The sequence below is a fragment of the Pinus tabuliformis genome, chromosome 5_1 (genome assembly GCF_031772625.1).
Source record: "Pinus tabuliformis cultivar Carrire ecotype Pingquan chromosome 5_1, CPIR1, whole genome shotgun sequence".
Lineage (NCBI taxonomy): Eukaryota > Viridiplantae > Streptophyta > Pinopsida > Pinales > Pinaceae > Pinus > Pinus tabuliformis.
In genome coordinates, this window is record NC_142305.1 from 65,820,432 (window position 1) to 65,831,247 (window position 10,816).

Genomic DNA, 10,816 nt, shown 5'->3' on the forward strand with positions numbered 1-10,816 from the left:
CCCTATAAATCCTGCAAACATGGCTAATAGATATGCACCCCTGCAGTTGCCTGCTAATGCTGCAGCTCTACCTCAAGACTACCAATCCAAGATCTCATATTTTGACTCCACTGGCCCTTTTACAGCAATTCAGCATGCCAGAAGGATGCAAGACCATTTTGAGAACTATGAAATAGATGATGACAGTGTGAGAATGAGGATCTTTGTTCAGAGCGTGACAGGGGATCTAAGAACTTGGTTTAGATCACTGGCTGTAAATACCATCACAACTCCTGATGAGATTTATCAAGCCTTTACTAACAGATGGGAGAAAAAGAAAGATCCCCTGCACATACTTGGTGAATATGATACAATCAAACGAGGTCCTCAAGAGACCGTTTTGGAGTATTGTGCAAGATTCAACAACGTATATAACGCAATACCACAGAATTTAAGACCCCCTCCTGATTTAGCCTTGTATAAATTTCCTGATGGTTTTGACCCTGATATGGCATATCAGTTGAAGGAAAGAGCCCCTGAAACCCTTGAAGATGCCCAAAAGGTTGCTGTCACAGTAGAGGCTAACCTGATTGCCAAATGAAACAGGGCAAGATTGGGAAAGAGAACCACCTTCAAAGAAGAACCCTCAGCCTTTGATCAAAAACTAGATGCAATACTCACTGGTATGAAGAGATTAGGTGATAGAGTAGAATCAGTTGAGAGAAAGTCATCATGGGAAGCACCACAAAATAACCCTATTAGGAATCCCAATTTTAGGAGAAATCAAAACCCAAACGTTGGCAAGGTCGGTTCTGATCCAGACATAAGACCTCCTTTCAAAGAAAACTATACTGAGGCATCCACTTCGAATGAGCAAACAGATGACACCCACATTAACCTGATGGGCCTGAATGACGAGCAGCAAGTTTTTCTGAGTCAAGAAGATCATAAGGATGATGACATTCAATAATTCCAAACCAGGTTAGGTGAGTCATTTGACTTTAAACAAGGATATGACACAGCTGTTTATGAAGTTCATAAGCAATACAAGCTAAGAAGCAGAACTATAAATGTAACACAACCTGAAAAAACAAAGGATAGCCAGCAGCCCAAAAGAGCCATAGTCTCAGAGCCAAATGACACAACTGATTCAGTTACAAATGAAGTAACCATTCAAGAGGTCACTGAACCAGTGCCCTCAGAACAACAGCCTATGGCTACATCACCCTTGCACCCTAATCCAAGTAAGACTCCTCAAGAGATGAGTAAGAAGGACAAGCCTCAAGATCAAGAAAAGAATTAAGAAGAAAACCCAATGAACAAGGAAAAGGCTGTCACCCATAACACCAAGACCCAATCTGAAAGACCCTTTGACTTAGAAACTGAAATTGGTAAATTAAAGGTAGCTATTCCTCTTTCAGAACTAGCCAAGCATGACATTTATAGACAACAAATCAAGAAGTCCCTTCAGCTTACTCGTAATAAAGATAATGTAAATGTGTTGGATGACACCCAAGAATTGATTTTTGGTTCAGAGGTTGATGGAAAGACAGCAGTTACAGGAATCTTACCTTTCTATGTCAGCCTGCATGTTCATGATAAGATACTACACAATGCAATGTTTGACTCAGGTGCCTCTCACAACTTGATGCCTAAATCAGTCATGGAAAGACTGAATCTAGATATTACAAGACCATATAAGGACCTGTTCTCATTTGACTCCAGCCAAGTTAAGTGTTTAGGCTTAATAAAAGACTTATGTGTGTCCCTTGTTCAGTACCCATATAAAACAATTCTAATGGACGTTGTAGTTGCTGATATCCCACCCAAATATGGGATGCTGTTATCAAGATCATGGGGGGCTAAACTCCAAGGTTCCCTACAATTAGACATGTCATATGCCACCATCTCAGTCTTTGGTCAACCCAAGTGGTTATATAGAGAGTCACTTATGAAATACATGGTCAGCAGTGAAGACAAACCTCAAAACTTTCCCATATATGCTATCCATTCTGACATAGACTCCTATATTCTCTTCAATGACAATACAGGTCCCACAAATGATGAAGAAAACCAGACACTCAAACAAGATCAGCATATGAATGAAGAAGCTGCTGTTCAAGAAATAATGATTGAGAAATCAATAAACAAAACTGTTAAAGAAGGAAAACCAAATGTAACCCAAGATCCCAAGTTGTTGATGCTAAATCCCACAACAGTTGACAATTCTTCCCTTAACTAAGAAGTCCTCTGGTTTCTTGAATTCGATGGGCCAGTCAACAAATTAGGGGCAGGAGCAGGGGTTTGGATACATAATAAACAAAACAGTCATGCAGAAGGCCGAGCCTATAGGTTAAACTTCAGGTGCACCAACAATATGGCAGAATACGAAGCTCTCTTACTAGGCCTCAAACTAGTAAAATCCTTACAAGCCATAAAAGTTTCAATACTAGGAGACTTAGACCTAGTTTTCCAACAAGTAAAGGGTAATTTTGTCATCAATGACAAAAGACTGAGATCTTACAGATCTGCTGCTGCTGAACTACTACAGTCCTTCACTGAATTTCAAATTACCAAAATTCCGAGAACCCATAACCTGCATGCTCATAGTTTGGCCACATTTGCAAGCACCTGTAAACTACCCTTTGAACCTAGCCATTCCTTCACAGCTGAGATAAAATACAGACCTTCTGTCCCAAACAATGTTAAAGACTGGCAAGTGTTTGAAGACGATACACAAATAAATAATTTCTTGACCTTGCAACAAGAATTTGCAGGACTAAACATTGACACTAAGGGAGCAAGTCAATCACAAATACTTAGTGAACAAAACCACAGGGCGATATCACCCAAAACAGCTAACCAAATGCTATATCCAACAATTTTTAACAAAGACAATATACAAGAGATTCAACAAATCAGTTGTGAAGAAATAGCTCATACAGAGGCTTAAATCATAGAGCTGAAAGACAATTTTCTTCCAACAGGCCTAACTCCGTTGGAGGACATTTTTGATTCAAATGATATCCCTAGAAAACCAAAAATGTAGCCCCTTAATGCTGCCATTGAAGAATGCAACATTGGAACTGTGGAAAAGCCCAAGATAATAAAATTATCTGCATCCTTACCTCCTGATCAAAAACCTAAATACATTGACCTCTTCAAAGAGTTTCAAGATGTCTTTGCATGGGGTTATGAGGATTTAAAATCCTATGACACCTCTGTTATCCAGCATACTATCCCTCTCAAGCCTAATCAAAAGCCATTTAAGCAGAAATTGAGAAGGATCAATCCCATGCTTCTCCCTTCAATTGAAAAAGAGCTGCAAAAAATGTTTAAAGCAGGTATCATAGCACCTATCAGGTTTTCAGATTGGATTTCAAATTTGGTGCCCACCAGAAAGAAAACTGGTGAGATAAGACTTTGTGTTGATCTAAGGAACTTGAATCAAGTGTCCTTGAAAGATAACTACCCCTTACCCAAGATGGATCACATCTTGCAAAGAGTAGTGGGGGCCTCAAGAATTTCTTTACTTGATGGATTCTCAGGTTTCAACCAGATCCTAGTTCACCCTGATGATCAGGACAAAACAACATTTACAACCCCATGGGGAGCCTTCAAATATGTCAAAATGCCTTTTGGGTTAAAAAATGCAGGGGCTACATTTCAAAGAGCAATGGATATTGCTTTTTCCAAAGAGATTCATGACTTCCTTGTCATTTATTTAGATGACCTCACACCATTCTCAAAATCTGACCCAGAACACTTGAGGCATTTGAGACAAATATTCATAACCTGTAGGAAATATGGCATTTCCTTAAATCCCAAAAAGTCTCTATTTGGCTTGGAAGAAGGTAAGATGTTAGGGCATATCATTTCAAAGGATGGCATTAGAATTGACCCAGACAGGATACAAGCTATCTTACAAATGCCCCACCCAAGAAACATCAAAGAATTACAAGCATTCTTGGGGAAGATCAACTTCTTAAGGAGGTTTATCCCAAACCTAGCAGAATTGATCAGATTACTAAATAACATGCTAAAGAAGGATTCAAAAGTGAAATGGACAGTAGAAGAAAATCAAGCTTTTGAAGGCATAAAGCTGGCCCTTACCCAAACACCAGTCTTAACAAATCCTCAATTTGACAGAGAATTTAGGGTTTTCTCCTTTGCCTCCCAGCATACCATTGCTGCTATCTTATTACAGAAAGATGACCAAGGAAATGAAAAACCCATTGCTTTCTTTAGTAGAGCTCTTAGAGATGCACCACTGAAATATCAAATCATGGAGAAACAAGCTTATGCTTTGGTCAAGGCCATTAAAGACTTTAGGATTTACATCCTGTACTCCCATGTTATAGCTTATGTGCCAAGTCCCATTGTGAAAGACATACTCACCCAAGAAAACCTAGAGGGCAGAAGAGGCAAATGGATTGCCAACATATTGGAATTTGATATTGAAATAAAACCTACGAAACTGATAAAAGGGCAAGGTTTGGCCAAATTAATGACAGAGGCTAACTTTCAAGCTTTAGACATCAACCAACTGGACAGTGAACCGGAGCTGGCGACTCCAAAGATCAATGTAGCCTTTGAACAATCTCCCTGGTATTCCGACATCTGTTATATATTGCAAAACCTGAGTGCTCCCCCAGGATTGTCCAGAACTAAATGTAGGTTCTTAAAAATGAAAGCTTCAAGATTTTGTGTCATGGATGGAAATTTACTTTGGAAAAACCATGAGGGAATATTGTTAAACTGCGTGATTTAGAATGAGACTAACAATGTTATGAAGGAATTTCATGCAGGTGACTGTGGTGGACACTTGTATTGGAAGTCCACTGTGGATAAGATACTGAGGGCTGGTTACTATTGGCCCACTGTTTTCTCTGATGTCAAGAAGTTTACTACCTCATGTCATAAATGCCAAGTGTTCGAGGGAAAAAGAAAGTTACTGCCACTTCCCCTGAGGCCTATTGCTACAGAGAGACCTTTTCAACAATGGGGCTTGGATTTCATTGGGGAAATTCATCCCTCATCTTCAGGCCAACATAGATGGATCCTCACAGCCACAGACTACTTCACCAAATGAATTGAGGCCATCCCATGCAGACAAGCAAATGATTCCACTATCATTCAGTTCCTTGAGACCAATATCCTTTCTAGATTTGGTTGTCCTGATAAGATAATAACAGACAATGCTGCTGCTTTCAGATCTAAGAAGATGGTGAATTTCTGCCAAAAATTTCACATTACCTTGGGCCATTCTACTGCATACTATCCCCAAGGAAATGGCCTAGCTGAATCATCAAATAAAAGCCTTGTGAACATCATAAAGAAAGTGTTGGAAGAAAATAAGAAGAATTGGCATAAGAAGCTTGTCAATGCCCTATGGGCAGATAGACTAACAACCAAGAGATCAATTGGGGTTAGCCCATATGAGTTAGTTTATGGATTAGAAGCCAAATTTCCTTCATCACTAGGGATCCTTGTCATGAGACTTCTTCAAGAAAGCCAGGCTGAACCAAATGATGTGCAAAGAAGGGTAAATCAAATTATATGTTTGCAGCAAACAAGAGATCAAGTTTATCACAGAGTTCAAGTTTTACAAGAAAAGTTAAAGAAAGCTTTTGATAGAAGGGCTAAGGCTGAAGATTTCAACATTGGTGATAAAGTCCTCAAGTGGGATTCAAGAAGGGAAGATAAAGGAAAACATGGAAAATTTGATTCCCTTTGGAGAGGACCATTTGCTGTTCAAGCAGTGCAAGGAAATAATACTTACTTCCTTAGGAATCTTGATGAAACTAATTTGGATGAAGGTCCTATGAATGGCAGGATGTTGAAGCACTATTTTGACTACTATCCATGAGTGTAGCCTAATTCTCCCTTGTACATACTCAGGTGTATATATTACTTTCTTTCAGGTGTATATATTACTTTCTGTTAACATATAAAAGAATGCAGTTTTTCGAGTTTTGTGAATTATCAGCAAAAGGCAAATAAGTTCAGAGATGCACCAAGAGGGGAAGAGCACAATTTTGAGATTTCAAAGAGAAGTACTCCAAGTTTGGCAAGAGAAACTCATGGACCAAGGCATTCTGACTTGCTGTTCTTGGTCTTTCAAATAGAAAAACCATCCCCATGTGGAGCCACTGTTGGCTACCTATACCAATAGGTTTCATATTTCATGATTGGCAAATGAAAGTTCCAAATATGCTCTGCTTTGGTGATTCAAAGATACCATATTTCCATGAGAAGACAAGGTGTATACATAAGTTTGATGTTGACTCAATTTTGGATGGATGGTCCAACAGCCTAATCTGGATAATGCCATGTTTCAATTTTCTGTAGTAGAATAGAGAAAGAAGTCTGTCCAAACTGTTTAATCTTGGCAGACCAGTAGCTAGGTAGAGAAGTAAGGTTCCCAACTGCTTAATCTGGGACCTTGGAAGCAATAAGGGTAGCCTTAGATAGGAAATCAAAAGAAAAAGCCAAAAGAAAAGAAAAAGGCACATAAGGGTCTGCAAGTCTAAGTGCACCCTCCATGAAGAAACAAAAAATGCTAGGCAAGTAGATGGGTAGGTAGATGGGGTTGCAGAAATGTCATTCATTTCAACTAAATCTTGCTGGTCTAAAATGAAAGAAACATCAAGGCATAGAGAAGCTTCTCTTCTCCATCATGTTGCAGCAAAGCAAAGGAGCATGTCTAACTTCCTGTTTCCCCCCCTTCACATTCATTACTAACATCCCTTCACCAGTTGTGTTCATGAAATAATTCAAGGTATTATGTTGGCTCTTATTCCTTTAAAAGCCACATTTCTCGTCTAAAATTCTTTTCATTTTGATCTACTCCCTAAGCTAAGTTGTTTTCATATAAACTTAGTGATATCACTCCTCATTCACCTTTTTCCACTCATATTAACCCCTAACTTATTATTATCTAAATCCCCTATGTTCCCCTTTTCCCTACTATTATAAACACTATGGTGTATAAACCCCAAGCATTCTATAAATATCCCTTCCCCTTGGTATTATAGCCATATGTTCACAGTCAGGGATTAAATTGACATCTGGTCAGTTTAAGAACCCAAACCCTACCCCTCTTTCCCCTTTAGAAGTCATTTAGACCATTTAACCCTTCATTTGCAAAAGAACCTTGTAAAAAACCCATTTTCACCCCTAACCCGCTTTATTTGCAAAAATACGTAAAAAACCCACTTTCCCGTTTTACCCAAAGTATTGGCGCAATACATATTTGCATTAAAAATACATTGAAAACCATATAAATTCGCCAAAATTCAAAAGTCCCCGCCGGGCGCGTCTTCCAAAGAAAATATTATTTTAATCCCCGCCCCCTTCCGTATTGTCCCGGCACCTTGGCGATCCGTCGACCGTTCGATCGGGCTCTTTTCATTGGACGGTCCACATGCATATCGGGTCGGGCCCGACGTCCGAAAGTTAGCTTCGGAAATTTGTCAGAGGGTGACGTCAGGCCTCTGCCACGTGTCACCCCCAAATTGTATCGGGTCGCCCTCTGACAATCCCGCTTCCGTATAAAGAGCGGTGCGATATCTTACCGCTTACCATTTCTGGTTTTGTATGAACCCGCCAGGCCAACGTCACTACCACGTCAGGCCCACGTCATTGCTACATCACCTCCGCGACAGCACCCCCGTCCGCCACTGCTCCAACCTGCCTGCCACCTCACCACCCCCATGGACCACTCACAGGCCGCCACGCCAGCCAATGACATCATGCTGACGTCATCCGACCTTGACCCCACCTGATGATGTCATGCTGACGTCATAAAAAAAAAGCGCCAAATAACCCAAAAATCCATATTTTTGCCCAAAAACGTCGTTTTTGTCACTTTTGCAAAAAAAAAAACGACTGTTGTTCTGCTCTGCATGCAAACACGACCATCCGGCGCCAACCTGCTGAAATCAACCAGGAGACCGTTGGCACCTTCAACCCACCTGCATTTCAAACCATTGCCGGCAATTCACGAGGTATTTACCCGAATTATTCCTCATGCGCCTGGTTTTGTCCATAAATCTCTGAAAATAGTTTAAAGGAGTGAAAACACACAACATTTACCGGCAAATTCTGGTGTCTAGCCTCCATTTTCAACTGTTGAAACGAAATTCACCTGCAGAGCCTTGTTTATCCAAGTTTTTTCACCAAACCTGCAATCTGTCCGCGGATTTGCGGACTTAAAACCCAAGTTGCTATAATTCACCATGAAGAGAGTTTTTAAGGCCAAGCATTTACTCTAGCAGTGCTTTTTGCACTATTTCAATTGCTGCCACTGCCAATATACCCTCTGTTCTTTATAATTCACTTCTTTGTTGCAAAGATACCCCTCTGAGTTTCTCCTACCCACTGTAACCAGTTCACATACAAACAGAGTCCTAAAGTAATCATGGATGCACCGGTAGCACCTGTGGCCTTGAATATTGCTCCATTAAATGCCCCTCAAAGAGAATTGGAGTGGAAACCATTAGCAGACTTAGATTATCAAATATCAGAGGAAATGCTAATGCATAGCAAGTACCACATCCACTTGCTAAATGAATTGAAGATTAAGCATGAGAGTGGAATGGATGTATTGGGCATTTGGGACTCTTTCCTCCCTATCTTCAAGCTCCCTCAGGTCAACCAGTTTCCTGACCTAATCCACCGATGTGCCGACTTCTATGACCCCACTCAAAGGGTTGTGGTTGACCCTTCAGGTTCAGTTGTCTTTTATATCACCCCTGAATCCATCAGAGAGATGCTGCACTTCAAAACTGATAAGAAACTAGTTCCTTTATCACTGGAAGATCTGATAAAGCAAGGAGCTAAGCTGACAGATGCTCAGGTCACCAAGCTGAATCAATTGTACATTGACTCTGACACTGTGGAGTATCCTCCCATTTCTCATGTATACCTCAACCAATTGGGAAGAGACCTTGTAGACATGATTAGTCCCATATTGGGCTATAATTCAATTGAGTTTGTTGATGAAACTGTGCTGGTAATGATGCTCATGTTTTCCCCTGGAAAGTCCCCAATCTGTTATGACTATGCCACTTATATATACGATAAAATACATGAGAAATTAATGAACTTGTCAAGAGAAAGGGTGTTCAGATACACCTCATATATCTACCACTTAATTTTATATTATCAGCATGAAAAATTTCCTTTTCCTGTGAAAAGAGTGGATGCACAAGGCAATCCAAGGTCAGTGGTTTATTGGTCCTCTGCCCCCCACTACAGATCTTGTTCTCCATACACTTATTGTGAGTTTATAGACCTCTTCATCCACCCAGCCATGTCTCTGCTTCTGAGCTCACCTCCTCCAAGACTAACTGATGAGATGCAGAGGATTCTTTAGTTGTCTAAGGTTTACAGCATTGGGAATTGGTATTATTACCAAAACCACACAGTCATCAGAATATATGGGTGTGAGTTGCCCCCATACAGATTACCCAAATATGTGCCTATGAGATTGTTTGCCCTCGAGTACTTCACGCAATTTGGGAATGCTGATGTACTCCATTTTTCAGGCAAGGGCAAGAAAGCACAACTCAAAGTCAGAAACCAATTAGGCCACTTCATTTACAATAAAAGGGAGGAAGGTTGGCAAGAGGCAGATAGAATGCTAGAAGCCCTTGGCTTGCAGACCAGCTTCCTTTGGAAACCATATGAACCCAATCATTTCATAAGTTTAAGAAGGGTCAGATATAGTCTGGCCAGTTATGACCACATAAGGTTGCCTCACATAGAAAAATATGCAAATCAAATAAAGTGGAGGAAAGGCACCTTAGAGGAGGTTGCCACACAAGAAGAACTAAGTCAAAGAGCAGTAAAAAATCTCCAAAAGATGGCTGACTTAGAGCTTTGTTCACAGGTATTTGCTCTTCCAGGCACTCAAGTGGGAGCAGCTGCCTCATCCTCTACAACACATCAATAAGCAGCCAAAACTACTGATCAAGCATCCGGCAAAGGAAAAGAGAAAGAGATGGAGCTAGAACAGCCACCTCATGAGGAGGTACAACAGCAGGAAGTGCAGCAACAGCAACAGGTACAACAACAACAAGGGGGGCAGCAAGAAAAAGAGCAATCAGAGCAGCAGGAACAAACATTAGAAGCCCCAATGTCCACCGGGCAACAGGCTTAGGACACTCTACCTCCTAGGCAGGAGACAACAGTGGAGGCCTCAGTCCTCCAAACCCCACAAAAAGAAGACATAAATAGAAAGAGGGACAGAGAGCTGGAGACTCCCCTCACTACCTCCACAACTCAAGGGGAGAAAAGGCAAAGGTTAAATCCCCTCTCAGAAGAAGAAATGCCTATAGGGCAATCTTTGGGCATGGGCCCACCAAGCATGGAAGCCTCGGCAAGTTCCTTCTAGCAGGAACAAGAAAGGACAGTGGGAGGAGAAGTAAGCTCCTCAAGCCAGCAAAGGGGAGGTGAAGTAGGCATCAAACAATAGTTCATTGATATAAAGAAGAGGAATGAGCCAATAAGAATACAACTGTACAATCATTTGTTAAAAATGGCTCCCACTAACCAGCAGAGATTAATGTCTGCATATGATGTCCAGGAGGGCAAAATGATCATGAGCCACTTTATGCCAACCACGCTGCAGCCACAGTCACCTGCAGATTACTTAAGGACCAATCTTGAGGTCCTTGCCAGAGACATCCACTCGATGGATCAGATTGAATTGCATAAGCAAACGGGTGAGATGGTGTATGCCTCCTTGGCAGACAAAACATTAGTGAACTACAGGCTGGAAAATAGCCTAAACAACACAACTGCCCAACTGGAGTTGGAGAGAGCATCCTCT